Here is a 19,357-nt window from a genome sequence, read left to right as displayed (position 1 = left end):
TTGCACCAGAACTGGCGCAGACGAGAACCGGCGTTTCAACTCCCTGAACGCGGCTTCGCACCGATCCGACCAGGTGAAAGGGACTTTAGTGGAGGTCAGGGCAGTCAGGGGGCTAACTACCTGACTGTAACCCTTAATGAACCTCCAGTAGAAATTCGCAAAGCTGAGGAACTGTTGCAGCTTCCTACGGCTTGTTGGTTGGGGCCAATCTCTCACCGCCGCAACCTTGGCCGGATCAGGGGCGACGGAGTTGGAGGAGATGATGAACCCCAAGAAGGACAAAGACGAACTCGCACTTCTCGCCCTTCACAAACAACCGGATCTCTAACAACCGCTGTAGGACCTGACGTACATGCTGGACATGAGTCTCAGGGTCCAGAGAAAAGATGAGTATATCGTCTAGATATATGAAGACAAACCAATGCAGGAAGTCCCGCAAGACGTCATTTAACAAAGCTTGGAATGTCGCGGGGGCGTTCGTGAGGCCGAACGGCATGACCAGGTACTCAAAGTGACCTAACGGGGTGTTAAATGCCGTCTTCCATTCGTCTCCCTTCCGGATCCAAACTAGGTGGTACGCATTCCTAAGATCGAGTTTAGTGAAGATTTTGGCTCCATGCAGGGGCGTGAACACCGAATCCAGAGGTAATGGGTATCGGTTGTGAACCGTGATCTCGTTCAGCCCTCTGTAGTCGATGCATGGACGGAGTCCACCGTCCTTTTTGCCCACGAAAAAGAAACCTGCACCCATCGGGGAGATGGAGTTCCGGATCAGCCCGGCAGCTAAGGAGTCCCGGATGTTGGTCTCCATTGATTCGCGTTCCGGACATGAGAGGTTGTACAGCCTGCTGGATGGGTACTCAGCGCCCGGGATCAAATCGATGGCACAATCGTATGGTCGGTGCGGGGGAAGAGTGAGTGCCAGATCTTTGCTGAAGACGTCAGCAAGATCGTGGTACTCCTTTGGCACCGCCGACAGATTGGGTGGGACTTTGACCTCCTCATTAGCCGTCATGCCGGGTGGAACCGAGGATCCTAAACACTCCCGGTGGCAGGTTTCCCTCCACTGCGTCACAACCCCAGACTGCCAATCAATCCGGGGATTGTGCTTCACCATCCATGGGAACCCCAAAATCACTCAGGAGGTAGAAGGTGTTACCTGAAACACGATCTCCTCCCTGTGATTCCCAGACACAACCAAGGTCACGGGCTGTGTCTGATGTGTGATTAATGGAAGTAGGGTGCCATCTAGTGCCCGCACCTGCAACGGTGACGGCAGAGCCAACAGAGGGAGCCCTACTTCCCTTGCCCATCTGCTGTCCAGCAGATTCCCTTCCGACCCCGTGTCTACCAGTGCTGGGGCGTGAAGGGTTAAATCCCCACTCAGGATCGTTACTGGGATTCGTGCAGATTTGCGGGGCTTCCCCGCGTGTGTGTTATGGCCCACCCTTAGCCCAGTTTCTAAGGACGGGCGTTGTAATTTGACCGTTTGGGGCAGTCTTTTTGCATGTGCTCACAAGAGCCACAGAAAAAACACTCCCCGCGGGCCAGCCTCCTTTGTCTGATGTTTGCTTTCACTTTGGCCCTGCTCATGTCCATAGCTTCATCAGCAGGGGGAGCTGTTGCCACACGGAGCCCTCTGGCAGTGAAGCGTAGGGACGACGGCACCCTTTCGGAACCGGAAGGAAGAGGGACGGCTCGTGCCCGGCCACGCCCCCCGGCCTGCTCCCGACGGTGTTCATCCAAACGGTTGTCTAAGCGTATAACTAAATCCACAAGCCCATCAAAATCCCGCGGTTCCTCCTTAGCCAGCAGATACTCCTTCAGGACCGGAGACAGTCCGTTTATGAAGGCGGCGTGGAGCGCAACGTTATTCCAACCGGACCTCGCTGCTGCGATGCGGAAGTCGACTGCATACTCAGCTGCACTCCGGCGACCCTGTCTCATTGACAGTAGCACGCTCGAAGCAGTCTCGCCTCTGTTGGGATGATCAAAAACCTGTTTGAGCTCCCGCACAAACCCAGCATAAGACGTTAGGAGCCGTGAGTTCTGCTCCCAGAGCGCCGTAGCCCAGGCGCGTGCCTCTCCTCGAAGCAAACTGATCACATAAGCCACCCGGCTAGCGTCTGATGCGTACATAATTGGACGCTGTGCAAAAACGAGCGAACACTGCATGAGGAAGTCTGCGCACGTCTCGACACAACCTCTGTACGGTTCCGGAGGGCTTATGTATGCTTCAGGGGACGGTGGGGGGGGGGGTCGTTGAATGACCAGTGGAATGTCTGTGTCGGGCCCAGGAGCAGCAAGAGGAGGGACTGCAGCAGCGCCCTGATCGCGCGCCTCCACCCTGGCGGTGAGAGCCTCCATCCTCCGATTAAGGAGTACATTCTGCTCGGTCACCAAATCCAACCGAGCCGTGAAAGCGGTTAGAATATGCTGCAGATCACTCAACACGCCTCCCGCTGACGCCTGCGCCCCTTGCTCTTCCATTGGCCGTTCAAGCTCTGGTTGACGCCCCTCAGGATCCATGACGATTGGCCGAGAAATCCTGTTGGGAAGGTGTCGTGACACGGACCCACAACAGGGGGCGCTAAGGAATGGATAATGGATAAGCCAACGAGTAACAATTTAATGTTGTGAAAACACACAACAGAATACAGACAGAAGTATGGATTGCCAATAATACACCAGGTGATGTGTGGGCAGGCTCGAAGATAGAAGACCTCTGGTGAGAGAAGAGCTGATTCCCACACAGCTTCCACCACCAACGTTCCGGCGCCCTCTCGTGCTTGAAGCCCGCACTTCAAGCAGGGCGCCATCTTGTGGTGGTGGGCCAGCAGCACCTCCTCTTCAGCGGCCCACACAACATCTACAGTGTCCTGGCATATGTGTGTATCTATTCGATAAATTTTAATTATTCTAAAACTATGCACACAAGCTGTGAATGACCTCCAAACCCATGGATAAACATCAATATTTATGGACACGCCTTAATGTGCTGTTTACACTTGGAAAGAGCTCATATGCAAAAGAGACACTGACATCTAGTTTATCTAAATTAGTGATGATAAGCATTTGTTCACATTCAAAAAGTTATTTACTCCGCCTTGCAGCCTTGCAAGTCAGTTTGTTTTTCCTGAAGCAACAGTATGAGCTTCAGCTCATTTGGCTCCCTTTTACTTCATTGTGTTCAATTGTGATTTCCTGGTCCTCTGAGCTGTTCAATTTGTTAATCATATACTTTGGACTTCCTGCTCTTGGTTCAGGTCATTGTTTTTCACAAAGAGCTGTCACTTCTTAGTATGCTCGTGAATGAACCACAATTTAATATTTTACTTCATTTCGTGGTTAGTGATTTCTGGCTGTAGTAAAAAAAAAAAGTGCCATTATTCATATTGTAGTTTTACCATTTAAGTAATAACAAGCTTTCTGTGGCATCAGTCTAATTCTGTGGCTTCATATCATACATGTCAACCCCTTTGAGGGTCCACCTGTATAACCAAGTGATAAAATCCATAAAATCAACACAAAATCCTTATAACCTCCTAAATTGCACCAAAATGAGTTTTATTACAGTACACACAACCGCATAGTGTGTCACATAATTGGGGTTTTGTCCATATTTTAATAACTAACACCAGGGATCTCCATGGCCTCTTTTATGGTGGAAGTCCTCCACAGTTAAATCCTCTTGCTCTTCAGTAAAATTGCTTGCTGTCAATAAAATCAATGTCTACAAGTACATTGTAGGTATTTTGTACAAACTCAATATATTTCCGTGAATATAGTGTCACACAGCTGTTCTATTTTTACAGAAACAAGAACTCACAGAGTAACACATTACTGCTCTTAACAATCTTTGGCCCTACCATCTGAGACTCCTCTGCCCTACGATTGGATATTGGGAAACCATGTGGCGGTGAACCAATTCTGACTGGACACTCACGTTGCACACATCATCCCACAGCTTCTATGAGGAGTACAAAGATGGTGGATGGCTGGCCAAAAGTTCGCGAAGTTAAGAAAAACAACAGTAAAAAAAATAAATTTACAACAGAAAACCCTGAAAATCCGTAAGATTTTATTTGTACGCCCGTATGACTCTGAAACTCGGAAAAATCCATATAATTTACGGACAATCCGTATAAACAAATAAAGCTGTATTGCCAATTTGATCAAAGGTCATCTTTTCTAGAAACAATTTTGGATTTTGACCCAGGTGGATTAAATTAAAATGACAAGAAGCTGAACTTTCTGTGGTGACATTGGTGACATCACAGATGACATGAGCGACTTTTCCAACCCTTGAAAAGTGAAGCTTTGATTTAATGCACTACATACTTGAAAATAAAAAGTTTTTAATCATTTATTCACGTAATCACTTAATCACTTATTGACTTTAAAGTAGCTGAATTAGTCATTTTATTGTGAATTAATTACGTGTAAACAACACAATGTTTCATCAGTGAACATGTAATCGATGTCTGATTTAAATGCACATAAGCTACATTTAATATTTGATCATTTAACAAAACACTGACGTCATTTTAATCTTTGTTCTGTCTTTGTCTGTCAGCATTTCAACACTAAGTAAATTGTGTCCGTGTTTGTTTTTTAAATTAAAGGTGACACAGGTTTAAATAATAATATGCAGTGATACAACAGGTCAAGTCTGGGAACATCCACTGGTGTTGCACTTTTCCACATCTACAATACCATGAAACCACCTAAGGTCTAGATGACAACGATCCAGGGAGACAACCAGTCTATTGTCACATCTGTAAAATAACCATCTGCTGCAGCCAGATGAAATGTGAACATCCCCTTGGCCTTCTCCAGCTACTGGTGTCTTCAAAACTCAGGCTCGTGTGCTGGATCGTGCAGAGGGCAATGGGCCACATCGCCAAAGTGTTATAGCTGATACTCCTTCACAAGGCAACTGATACTCTTCATCCTCGTCTCTCTTAGTGACCTCCCGCTTGACACAAAGTCATTTCAGCAGTACCCAAGAATCCTCTGAAGAAAAAGAGTACCAAAGATATCCAGTTGCAGCGTTAGGTCACTGATTAACATCCAAGGCTCACAAGCATACAGCAAGACAGGCAGCACCAGCACCCTACTTAGACCTTCCTTCACCTAGAAAGATATCGGCATCGCCAAACACCTGTCTTCCCAGGTGCCTCTCGATCTCAAAGGCAGAGGACCCAGAGACGTATGTCACTGCCGAGATAAGTGAATGTCTCTGCAGGTTCAACTCTTTCACCACATACGGATACACTTCTGATGGTTGAGTTCAGGAAGTAGCACAAGTGATAAATACAGAGTTGGAAAAAGTTAAACATTGGTTTGATATAAACAGATTGTCACTAAATATTAATAAGACAAATTTTATATTGTTTAATGATAGAGCAAAAAAAATAATAATGTGTCATTACAAATAGATGGAATGGATATACAAAGGGTAAAAGAAACGAAATTTTTAGGAGTCATGATTGATGAAGATCTTACATGGAAGTCACACATAAATTACATAAAAGGAAAAATAGCGAAAGCCATTGCTGTTTTGCATAAAGAAAAATATTCATTAAATAGTTATGGTTTATTCAAAAGCCTTTTTCAGGTCGATAAAAATACTTACAAAATAATCCTTATTATCTATTATTGTTGATATTTTCTCTATTAGTTCCATAATTGCCATAGCTGTTGAATGTTTTGTTCTAAATCCATACTGTGTTGTGTGGGCTCCCAGAAGAGGAGGTACTGCTGGCCCACCACCACCAGATGGCGCCCTGCTTGAAGTGCGGGCTTCAAGCACGAGAGGGCGTCGGAGCAACAGAGAGTGACAGCTGTCACTCATCATCAGCAACCAAGAGGTAACCGTCTCTATTGAAATTTCTCTGCTAAACTGAACTCTTCTTTGCAGCCGTTTGCCCTGTAGTGTTCTTATCGGAGCTGGCGTAAAGGCGTGACCGCGACGACTTCGCATCACGCTCCATCTCAGATAAGTGGTTAAACAGGAGCTGCACGAGTGTGTGATTGGAGGTGGAGGTGCTCCCTCCTAAAACGAACATTAACTGTGAGTGGACTACTGAGTGTGCGGTCTCACACTCACCTGGACTTTCTCTATTCTCTGCCAGCAGTACCAGGGTTGACAGCCGAAGGCAGAGGCCACCTGGGGACTCGGGACTTGGCGGCTCCGGTGTTCTTCAGGCCCGTTGGTGGTGGAAGCTGTGTGGGAATCAGCTCTTTTTTCGCCAGAGGTCTTCTATCTTCGAGCCTGCCCACACGTCACCTGGTGTATTATTGGCAATCCATATTTCTGTCTGTATTCCGTTGTGTGTTTTCACAACATTAAATTGTTACTCGTTGGCTTATCCATTGTCCATTCCTTAGCGCCCCCTGTTGTGGGTCCGTGTCACGACACCTTCCCAACATACTGAGCATTATTTAAAATATGATGTTTCTCAATAAATTTATCCAATCTTGTCACAAAAACTTTTTCCATAATTTTAGAAAACTGTGGAAGCAATGATACTGGCCTGTAATTAGAAAAATTATGTTTGTCTCCATTTTTATATAATGGGACTACCTTAGCAATTTTCATTTCATCTGGAAAAATCCCAGTTGACAGAGACAGATTACAAATATAAGTAAATGGTTCAATAACAATTTCTATTATACTTTTTACAGTCATCATGTCTAAATCTTCATGGTGTCATGTTGGGACGCAGGTTAGAGGAGCGAACCAGCGTCTGACAAGGACCCAGCGGTAAAGAAACAGAGAGCGGTTCCAAAGAACATAACAGATTTATTTCAAGTGCATATATAAACAAAAAGTGAATTAACAGCCTGGCGGGGTGGAGGACGACCTTCCTAGCGCCCAAGGGATTGGAGCCCGACAGTTCTGGACCCAGAAATTCCCGCCGGCACCCCCCAGGTGGTTAATGAATCGGACAGCGCCTGTTAAGGATGAGAGGCGAGATAAGTCAACACTGTTCACACAAATACTGTTTAGGGTTCACACCATCAGCAAGCACATTCAGGTTCTAATTCAGACTCAAATTACAGAAACAGCTCTCACAGCCCGTGGAGGACCATCAATCTGCACGCCACGGCTGTGAAGAGCGAATTTACACAATTATCAGAGTAGCTCAAATATATCTGCGTACAAAACGCCAAATTACTATTGTTAATTACTCAAAGACATTCACAGCTTTAGTTACCTCTGAAGTGTGCTGATGGAGCATGTCCCTCACCCATCTCCTTAACAGGCACGGTGCGTCAAACCTGGAGCAATCCTCAGCGTCACAATGCTAGACAAACGATCGTCACACAGCAGCAACAAGGTTGAGTCCCCAGCACCTTACACAGAGCAGTCATGGCTTAAATGTAGTACATCATTAGGATATCTACTTCAGCTGGAAGTCCTTTGGAACTGCACGTGAACTGCTGATCAGGATATCCACTTCAGCTGGTAGTCCTTTAACTCTGCACGTGAACTGCTCATCAGGTGCATGGGGTTGGCATGATGACAGTGGAGGGTGAGAGATGCTTCATCCATCATCACAGCCTCAGACACGCCCCCCACAAACCACCTGAAGTATACACAAAACACACAAACAATATCTTGGCCAGCCAACCCCCCCCCCCCCCCCCCACCCCAACACACAACACATGGTCAGTTGATCTTTTGCTTACACAGTTTTTTTTACAATATTTCTTATTTCATCTTTTTCCACATTGTCCAGGAAAATACTATTGACCGTATTTACAAGTGTATGTAATTTATCTTCTATTATTGGTTTATTTCCCACCAGACTTGATCCTTCATTTGAAAAATAATCATCAAACTCATTTGCAACTTCTTTTATATCATATATCTCTTTATTTTCCTTAACAAAGTAATTTGGAATAGTTGCTTTCGCTTCATCACTATCAATCACACTTTTTATAATTACCCATGTTACCCTCATATTATCTTTACTCTTATTTAGTTGTTCACTGTAATAATCTTTTTTTTTGTTTCCTAATTATTGTTAATAATTTATTTTATATTTTTTGTATTTATGTTCTGATTCCTTTGTTTGCAATTTTAAAAAGCACCTGTATAAATAGTTTTTCTTTGCACAAGCATTTTTTATTCCCTTTGTCAGCCATGGTTTATTTACTCTTTGTTATGTGCAGAAGCGGGTTGAGGAGCGGCCCAACGTCTGACCGAACCCAGCGCTAAATAACCAGAAAGCAATTTTATTTCCCCTCCTGTGCAGTACTTGGTGTACAACATAAATATATGGTTTGTCTGGCGGAGTGAAGGACGGCGCCCTCTCCAGCGCCCACAGGGATCGAAGCCCGGCGCTTCTGGACTCAGATTCACCGCCAAACACCCCCCAGGTGGACACGACAAACTGACTCTGTGAAGGATGGAAAAGGTGAGGTAAGTCAACAGAGCTACAGCACATATCCTTCAGAGGCACACACTATCAGCAACACATTCAGGTCTGAATTTAAGCTTGATGTAAATGAGCAGCTTCTCACAACAGGTGGAGGATCATCAGTCCGTACGCCACGGCAGTGAGAAGCAAACTGCACAATTCTCATCAATGTTCAGATATACTGTGTAACAAAATGCCAAATTACTATTAACAATCATTCAGACAATAATCACCTCTGATGTGTGCTGACAGCATGTGTCCCTCACCCGTCCTCCTTCACAGGCACGATGTGTCAAACCCTGGCGCGGTCCTCAGCGTCTCACAAACGAACGTCACAAGGTAGAGTTCCCAGCAATTCTGCTTGAATCACTAATGGCTTAAATGCAGAACGCCATCTCATTATCTGCTTCAGCTGAAAGTCTTTAAGTTTGCACGTGAGCATCATCCACAGTTGCTGCGAGTCATCAGGCCTGCACGTGAACATCCTCCACAAGTGCAGCTAATAATGCTGATGAGGGTGAAGGACTCTTCTGCCAGCACCTTCTCCACAGACAAAAACCAGTTTGCATACCACCTGGAGAGCAAATCAATCAATCAATCAATTTTTTTTATATAGCGCCAAATCACAACAAACAGTTGCCCCAAGGCGCTTTATATTGTAAGGCAAGGCCATACAATAATTATGTAAAACCCCAACGGTCAAAACGACCCCCTGTGAGCAAGCACTTGGCTACAGTGGGAAGGAAAAACTCCCTTTTAACAGGAAGAAACCTCCAGCAGAACCAGGCTCAGGGAGGGGCAGTCTTCTGCTGGGACTGGTTGGGGCTGAGGGAGAGAACCAGGAAAAAGACATGCTGTGGAGGGGAGCAGAGATCGATCACTAATGATTAAATGCAGAGTGGTGCATACAGAGCAAAAAGAGAAAGAAACAGTGCATCATGGGAACCCCCCAGCAGTCTACGTCTATAGCAGCATAACTAAGGGATGGTTCAGGGTCACCTGATCCAGCCCTAACTATAAGCTTTAGCAAAAAGAAAAGTTTTAAGCCTAATCTTAAAAGTAGAGAGGGTGTCTGTCTCCCTGATCTGAATTGGGAGCTGGTTCCACAGAAGAGGAGCCTGAAAGCTGAAGGCTCTGCCTCCCATTCTACTCTTACAAACCCTAGGAACTACAAGTAAGCCTGCAGTCTGAGAGCGAAGCGCTCTATTGGGGTGATATGGTACTACGAGGTCCCTAAGATAAGATGGGACCTGATTATTCAAAACCTTATAAGTGAGAAGAAGAATTTTAAATTCTATTCTAGAATTAACAGGAAGCCAATGAAGAGAGGCCAATATGGGTGAGATATGCTCTCTCCTTCTAGTCCCCGTCAGTACTCTAGCTGCAGCATTTTGAATTAACTGAAGGCTTTTTAGGGAACTTTTAGGACAACCTGATAATAATGAATTACAATAGTCCAGCCTAGAGGAAATAAATGCATGAATTAGTTTTTCAGCATCACTCTGAGACAAGACCTTTCTGATTTTAGAGATATTGCGTAAATGCAAAAAAGCAGTCCTACATATTTGTTTAATATGCGCTTTGAATGACATATCCTGATCAAAAATGACTCCAAGATTTCTCACAGTATTACTAGAGGTCAGGGTAATGCCATCCAGAGTAAGGATCTGGTTAGACACCATGTTTCTAAGATTTGTGGGGCCAAGTACAATAACTTCAGTTTTATCTGAGTTTAAAAGCAGGAAATTAGAGGTCATCCATGTCTTTATGTCTGTAAGACAATCCTGCAGTTTAGCTAATTGGTGTGTGTCCTCTGGCTTCATGGATAGATAAAGCTGGGTATCATCTGCGTAACAATGAAAATTTAAGCAATACCGTCTAATAATACTGCCTAAGGGAAGCATGTATAAAGTGAATAAAATTGGTCCTAGCACAGAACCTTGAGGAACTCCATAATTAACTTTAGTCTGTGAAGAAGATTCTCCATTTACATGAACAAATTGTAATCTATTAGACAAATATGATTCAAACCACCGCAGCGCAGTGCCTTTAATACCTATGGCATGCTCTAATCTCTGTAATAAAATTTTATGGTCAACAGTATCAAAAGCAACACTGAGGTCTAACAGAACAAGCACAGAGATGAGTCCACTGTCCGAGGCCATAAGAAGATCATTTGTAACCTTCACTAATGCTGTTTCTGTACTATGATGAATTCTAAAACCTGACTGAAACTCTTCAAATAGACCATTCCTCTGCAGATGATCAGTTAGCTGTTTTACAACTACCCTTTCAAGAATTTTGGAGAGAAAAGGAAGGTTGAAGATTGGCCTATAATTAGCTAAGATAGCTGGGTCAAGTGATGGCTTTTTAAGTAATGGTTTAATTACTGCCACCTTAAAAGCCTGTGGTACATAGCCAACTAACAAAGATAGATTGATCATATTTAAGATCAAAGCATTAAATAATGGTAGGGCTTCCTTGAGCAGCCTGGTAGGAATGGGGTCTAATAAACATGTTGATGGTTTGGATGAAGTAACTAATGAAAATAACTCAGACAGAACAATCGGAGAGAAAGAGTCTAACCAAATACCGGCATCACTGAAAGCAGCCAAAGATAATGATACGTCTTTGGGATGGTTATGAGTAATTTTTTCTCTAATAGTTAAAATTTTGTTAGCAAAGAAAGTCATGAAGTCATTACTAGTTAAAGTTAATGGAATACTCAGCTCAATAGAGCTCTGACTCTTTGTCAGCCTGGCTACAGTGCTGAAAAGAAACCTGGGGTTCTTATTTTCTTCAATTAGTGATGAGTAGAAAGATGTCCTAGCTTTACGGAGGGCTTTTTTATAGAGCAACAGACTCTTTTTCCAGGCTAAGTGAAGATCTTCTAAATTAGTGAGATGCCATTTCCTCTCCAACTTACGGGTTATCTGCTTTAAGCTACGAGTTTGTGAGTTATACCACGGAGTCAGGCACTTCTGATTTAAAGCTCTCTTTTTTAGAGGAGCTACAGCATCCAAAGTTGTCTTCAATGAGGATGTAAAACTATTGACGAGATACTCTATCTCACTTACAGAGTTTAGGTAGCTACTCTGCACTGTGTTGGTATATGGCATTAGAGAACATAAAGAAGGAATCATATCCTTAAACCTAGTTACAGTGCTTTCTGAAAGACTTCTAGTGTAATGAAACTTATTCCCCACTGTTGGGTAGTCCATCAGAGTAAATGTAAATGTTATTAAGAAATGATCAGACAGAAGGGAGTTTTCAGGGAATACTGTTAAGTCTTCTATTTCCATACCATAAGTCAGAACAAGATCTAAGATATGATTAAAGTGGTGGGTGGACTCATTTACTTTTTGAGCAAAGCCAATAGAGTCTAATAATAGATTAAATGCAGTGTTGAGGCTGTCATTCTCAGCATCTGTGTGGATGTTAAAATCGCCCACTATAATTATCTTATCTGAGCTAAGCACTAAGTCAGACAAAAGGTCTGAAAATTCACAGAGAAACTCACAGTAACGACCAGGTGGACGATAGATAATAACAAATAAAACTGGTTTTTGGGACTTCCAATTTGGATGGACAAGACTAAGAGTCAAGCTTTCAAATGAATTAAAGCTCTGTCTGGGTTTTTGATTAATTAATAAGCTGGAATGGAAGATTGCTGCTAATCCTCCGCCCCGGCCCGTGCTACGAGCATTCTGACAGTTAGTGTGACTCGGGGGTGTTGACTCATTTAAACTAACATATTCATCCTGCTGTAACCAGGTTTCTGTAAGGCAGAATAAATCAATATGTTGATCAATTATTATATCATTTACCAACAGGGACTTAGAAGAGAGAGACCTAATGTTTAATAGACCACATTTAACTGTTTTAGTCTGTGGTGCAGATGAAGGTGCTATATTATTTTTTCTTTTTGAATTTTTATGCTTAAATAGATTTTTGCTGGTTATTGGTAGTCTGGGAGCAGGCACCGTCTCTACGGGGATGGGGTAATGAGGGGATGGCAGCGGGAGAGAAGCTGCAGAGAGGTGTGTAAGACTACAACTCTGCTTCCTGGTCCCAACCCTGGATAGTCACGGTTTGGAGGATTTAAGAAAATTGGCCAGATTTCTAGAAATGAGAGCTGCTCCATCCAAAGTGGGATGGATGCTGTCTCTCCTAACAAGACCAGGTTTTCCCCAGAAGCTTTGCCAATTATCTATGAAGCCCACCTCATTTTTTGGACACCACTCAGACAGCCAGCAATTCAAGGAGAACATGCGGCTAAACATGTCACTCCCGGTCTGATTGGGGAGGGGCCCAGAGAAAACTACAGAGTCCGACATTGTTTTTGCAAAGTTACACACCGATTTAATGTTAATTTTAGTGACCTCCGATTGGCGTAACCGGGTGTCATTACTGCCGACGTGAATTACAATCTTACCAAATTTACGCTTAGCCTTAGCCAGCAGTTTCAAATTTCCTTCAATGTCGCCTGCTCTGGCCCCCGGAAGACAATTGACTATGGTTGCTGGTGTCGCTAACTTCACATTTCGCAAAACAGAGTCGCCAATAACCAGAGTTTGATCCTCGGTGGGTGTGTCGCCGAGTGGGGAAAAACGGTTAGAGATGTGAACGGGTTGGCGGTGTACACGTGGCTTCTGTTTAGGGCTACGCTTCCTCCTCACAGTCACCCAGTCAGCCTGCTTTCCCGGCTGCTCGGGATCTGCCAGGGGGTAACTAACGGCGGCTAAGCTACCTTGGTCCGCACCGACTACAGGGGCCTGGCTAGCTGTAGAATTTTCCACGGTGCGGAGCCGAGTCTCCAATTCGCCCAGCCTGGCCTCCAAAGCTACGAATAAGCTACACTTATTACAAGTACCGTTACTGCTAAAGGAGGCCGAGGAATAACTAAACATTTCACACCCAGAGCAGAAAAGTGCAGGAGAGACAGGAGAAGCCGCCATGCTAAATTGGCTAAGAGCTAGTAGCTACGCTAAGCTAGCGGATTCCTAAAAACACGCAAAGTGAATAATGTGTAAATAATTTAGAGGTGATTCAGCAGAAGGAGTGCTTTAGTTAAGGCATGTAAAGATTACACTGGGAAACAAATCGTAATCTAGATAACTAGATCAATCTAACTGCGCAGATTAAACAGCTAACAGATACAGAAAAACACCGCTGTGCTCCGGAACAGGAAGTGATACAATACCGCAGTGAGAGCCAACCACCAGTAGAGGCAAGCAAAGAAAAGAAAACAACACAAAAATATCCAGCCAAACCCCCCAACACACAACAGTACCCCCCCATCAACGGGAAGCCTCCCAGCGACCGAACAGACCAGGCCCGAGAACAGCACCTCCCTCCGGGGTCCACGACAGAAAGCAGACAGCAGGACAGGGCACCGCAGCAGGAAGGCCGGCTGGCATCAACAAAAACCCCAAAAAAGTCCCATATACAACCCAACATAGAAGAAAAACACAAAACCCACCCAAACCCTCCCCAGGGGACCGTCCCATCCAACCCCGGGAAGAAAAGAAAAACTCCCAAATGCAATAACCCAACACAGCCCCAACAACACAATACAAACATAAATTCACAAAGAAAAATAACAAACAACCCCCCCCAGAACGATATGCAGAGCCCACCCCCCCCACCCCCCCAGAAGTCCTTTACCGCCAGTTCCAGGAGAGACAACCAAAGCCGGAATCTTACAGAGGTCCCCAGGTTTACATGGAGGAACAGCGCCCCCCAGCGGGCCATACCATCAACCCCAGGAGGCACCCTCCGCACAACCCAGGAACCCCAGACCCAGCCACACCTGGTTAGTCGGCCCCACAATCAATTCCCCCCCAGAGGACCATCCCATCAACCCTGGAGGTGGAACCTGGAAGGAAACATAAAAACACAAAACCCAACCCCCGGCGGACCTCATTAAAACACCCCAGGGGCAAATAAAACAACTGGCAAACCCTGTTACCCCCCCCCAGCACCCCGAAAGACCCCAGATCACTCCCAGAGCCTATCGTTAGCTCAATTTTGGCGAACGGCACAAAACTACTAAGCTGGGGAAGGAAACAGGAAAAACTAACCCGGTCCCATCCCCGAAGCGCAGCGGAAAACCGGAAATTCGTCCGGTGCCCCTACCCGACCATACCACCAGCCCATCTGGAGGGGTGGAACTACCGAAATGGCGAACGGCAACAGATCGGCCCACCACTCCAACTGAGGTATGTTCCCGCTTCACCACACCCCGGTAACACCAATGACGAACGGTCAAAGGCCCACCGGGGCTGGAGAGGAACCGGTCTCTAACCAAACCCAAAAAAACGCCCCTGACAACCCCCCCCTAGGTGCAGAGGTCTTCTGAGAAACGCTCAGCGTGACCAACCTGCACCACCCCACAACCCAAAAGACAAACGGTCTTAGAGCAATGTGAGGTTGGGGTTAGGGAAGCAGGAAAATAAAAAACAACAAAACAAAACGACCCAATCCTCAAACAGAAAATACCTGTCCAAATAATGAAAACAACCGATTACCTGAGTCCAGCCGAGTTCCGAGCTGCCAGTCGTTCACTCCACCAGAACCGCCTCTAAATCCCCAAACACTTTATAACACCTACAAGAAAACAAAAACAGCCCAAATACCTAAACAACCAAAGGTTTTTTTTTTTTTTTTTTTTTGTGTCCATTATTGTGCCTGTCCCAGAACACCTGGAGATACGTCATCACTATCTTTCTTGACGCTTATGTGACCGGGGCAATATGGCGGCTTCAGCTCGTCCAAGCTGCATGGGCTCATCCGCAAGAGGAGCCAGAGGTCCCGTCGGAGGACTCTCAGTGGGGTGAAGAAGAGGCAGCCCAGATCTGTGTCGGGGAAAGCCCCGAGACGAAAAGACCCGCTCTGATGTCCGCCCTCTCTCGCGTCCACGCTCCTTTATCCGATCATCTAGACGAATAACCAAAGATATTAGCTCATCTAAATCTTTTGGTTCGTCACGGACTGCTAGCTCGTCTTTTAATGAATCGTTCAAACCATCCACAAACACTCCTCTTAAAGCTGCGACGTTCCAACCAGACTGAGCAGAAAAAATTCGGAAATCCACGGAATAATCCGCCGCACTCCGCCTCCCCTGCCTGAGATTCAGCAACCGTTGGGCAACGGTATTTGTTTTCACCAGATGGTCAAAAACCAATCGGAACACCCGGGAGAAATCCTTAAAGGATCCCAACAACGGAGAGTTATTACTCCACAACGCAGTGACCCAAACTAAGGCGTCACCTCGGAGCAAATTTGTCACATATGAGACACGGCTACCATCAGAAGAGAAGGAAGCCGGTCGCTGAGCAAAAACCAGAGAACATTGCATCAAAAACGGAGCACTAATTGGTTTGGAAGCCGAATCTCTGGGTGACGGAGTTATCTGCACCGGTATCGATGGTGCCGCAGCTGGAGCAGCAGGAAGTGGAACGGCTTGCGCTGCAAGCTCCGTAATGCGAGCATCTGTTTGTTTAATTTGGTTTGCGAGATGCTGTAATTGCTCCCATATTTTCTCCAAGTATTCTTGAACTCTTTCAGCAAATGGAACCGCTTCTGCCGCTGCGTCCATTTTGGAATGGCCGGGAACTACTGTTATGTGCAGACGCGGGTTGAGGAGCGGACCAACGTCTGACCGAACCCAGCGCTAAATAACCAGAAAGCGTTTCCAAAAACAAAACAATTTTATTTCCCCTCCTGTGCAATACTTGGTGTACAACATAAATATATGGTTTGTCTGGCGGAGTGAAGGACGGCGCGCTCTCCAGCACCCACAGGGATCGAAGCCCGGCGCTTCTGGACTCAGATTCACCGCCAAACACCCCCCAGGTGGACACGACAAACTGACTCTGTGAAGGATGGAAAAGGTGAGGTAAGTCAACAGAGCTACAGCACATATCCTTCAGAGGCACACACTATCAGCAACACATTCAGGTCTGAATTTAAGCTTTATGTAAATGAGCAGCTTCTCACAACAGGTGGAGGATCATCAGTCCATACGCCATGGCAGTGAGAAGCAAACTGCACAATTCTCATCAATGTTCAGATATACTGCGTAACAAAATGCCAAATTACTATTAACAATCATTCAGACAATAATCACCTCTGATGTGTGCTGACAGCATGTGTCCCTCACCCGTCCTCCTTCACAGGCACGATGTGTCAAACCCTGGCGCGGTCCTCAGCGTCTCACAAACGAACGTCACAAAGTCGAGTTCCCGGCAATTCTGCTTGAATCACTCATCCACAGGTGCTGCGAGTCATTAGGCCTGCATGTGAACATCCTCCACAAGTGCAGCCAATAATGCTGATGAGGGTGAAGGATTCTTCTGCCAGCACCTTCTCCACAGACAAAAACCAGTTTGCATACCACCTGGAGAGCAAAGAAAAGAAAACAACACAAAAATATCCAGCCAAACCCCCCAACACACAACACTCTTTTCTTACTAATTTCAATTAATTTACAATTTTTATTGTATGATTTCATCAATATTTTCATAAATGAGTTATATGTTACATTAACATCACTGACATAAACTTCTTCCCAATTTTGATTTTTAAGGTCATATTTTAATGCCTCTAAGGCTTTTACTGACTTATGTCTTTTAAAGTTTATAACAGTTTTTTTATTGTACCTATTTTTATATTTAAATATTGAAAAAATTGGTAAATGATCGCTAATATCTGTCATGAAGATCCCATTCTTGATAATTTCATCTGTTCTGTTTGTAAATATATTATCGATTACCATTGTACTTTGCGATGTAATTCTGGTTGGTTTTGTTATCAAGGGGAATAACCCCAAACTATACATTGAATTCACAAAATCACTTAATCTTTGGCAACTGAAGCTTTCTATGTTAATGTTAAAGTCCCCACACATAAAAAGCGTTTTGTTTTTAATTTGATGGAATAATTCAATTATTTTATCTGTAAATTTCACAACACAAGAATCTGGTGCTCTGTATACACAAGTGATTAGAATATTCTTAGATGTTTCATGTACAAGTTCCACTGTTACAATTTCTATGACATCATTCATAATTGTCATTTCTTCAACAATTGTACACATCAGATCTGTTTTTGTATATAGAACAATACCACCGCCTTTTTTATATCTTCTGTTTACAAAATACAGCTCATATCCCTCCATTTGAACTTCATCCATGAGATCATCTTTAAGCCAAGATTCAGTGATTGCAACAATACTAAATCTGTTTTTAAACCGATTTAAATAATCTTTTATTTGTGACATTCAGCTGTTCTACCGTATAATACTCACAACCAATCGTTTTTAAGTCAAATATACTTTCATCAATATTAGTGTCTATGTTATATATTTTATCATCTGTTTCCATGTTTGATCTGATTTTTTGTTGGTCCAATTACCAACAGATGTTATATTTGATTGTCTATTCAGGTCTGTATTTTGTAAGGTCCTCCATGTTTTTGATTTGTATACCGTTTGTTACTTCTTTTACTCTAATCCACACCCTACAATTCCAGACTCATGTAGCAACAATATGTTTCTGTTTTCTTAGTAGTCTTGCTTCCCTAGCAATATCTGCATTTTTTTTCATTAGATGCTCATTTATATAGACACTCGTTGCTTTCAAATTCTTTGCCTGTCTTAATAACTCATTTTTATATTTTCTGCTTGTAAATCGTATAACAATGTTAGATAGTTTATTTTTTCTATCTCTAGTTGGAATAGTATAACAGTCTGATATCGTGTCTTGATGGATGACAACACCTTTTTGATTATAAAAAGTTTGTAACTTGTTCCAATGATTGTCGTTCTTCAGGTGGTGCATCCTCCCCACTAGCTCCACCAGAATCCACCACCCTTGCATATGTCCGATGTTTTGTTTCTAGTCCAGATATTATAACATCATCTTTTTTAGTGAATTGTTCAAGTTCATCTACACGTTGCTCAAGTTTCTTAATGATCTTGTCCTTCTCTTTAACCAGATTTTGGAGTTCTTTAATCTCCACCATCAGTTTGTCTAAATTAGACATGTCTTTTGATATACGGTTTAATGAGGTCTTTATCTCCTCTATATCTTCCTTGAGTTTATCTGTTTTCCTAGGTGGTGCCATGCCGACTATCGTGGCTCAGTATGGCCACTATTGATTACAAAACCAATTCTCACCAGTAGCTTCCACCACCACAGGTCCAGTAGCTGCACACCAACCATCCCCGTTGCCAACCTCGATCACAGCCGCCCCCAGCCACGGTCATAGCTACCGCTAGCCATGGATGTAGCCATAGGCAGCCTCAGATGTAATCGCCTCCAGCCTCAGATGTCGCTGCTGCCGCCAGCCCCGGATGTAGCCGCCACTAGCCTCGGATGTAGCCGCCGCTAGCCTCGGATGTAGGCGATGCCGCGGGCCTGAATATATCGCCTTCACCGATGCCGCAGGCCTGGATGAACTGCCTCCACTGATGCCGCGGGCCTGGATAAACTCATAAACTGGATATCTTCACAGGTCCATACCACTGGATTCACTCACTCATCTTCAACTGGTTACTCCAGTTAAGGGCCACGGGGGGCTGGAGCCTATCCCTTGTGATAACAAGTACAGCCCCCAAGCTGTACTTGTTATCACAGTACAGCTTATTTAGTGTCACAGGCCATAAAAATACCGCAACACCAAATTTAATTAGAATTCCTTCATGCTTTTTTGAGATACCCTGCAGACAGACGAGAAAAATCAAATGCATAATTAGATGGAGACGTAATCATTTTTGCACATACAGTGACACTGACTAACAGAGTGATTACAACACAACTGCATTTTAAATTAAGCCTATCAAATTAACATTTTTGCTTTTGATCATACAAAAAGCTGTGCATGCCTGGACTGATGCATGTGTGAGCCACAACACATGTACA

This window comes from Thalassophryne amazonica, chromosome 19 (assembly GCF_902500255.1).
Source record: "Thalassophryne amazonica chromosome 19, fThaAma1.1, whole genome shotgun sequence".
NCBI lineage: Eukaryota > Metazoa > Chordata > Actinopteri > Batrachoidiformes > Batrachoididae > Thalassophryne > Thalassophryne amazonica.
This window is presented reverse-complemented; position numbering follows the sequence as displayed.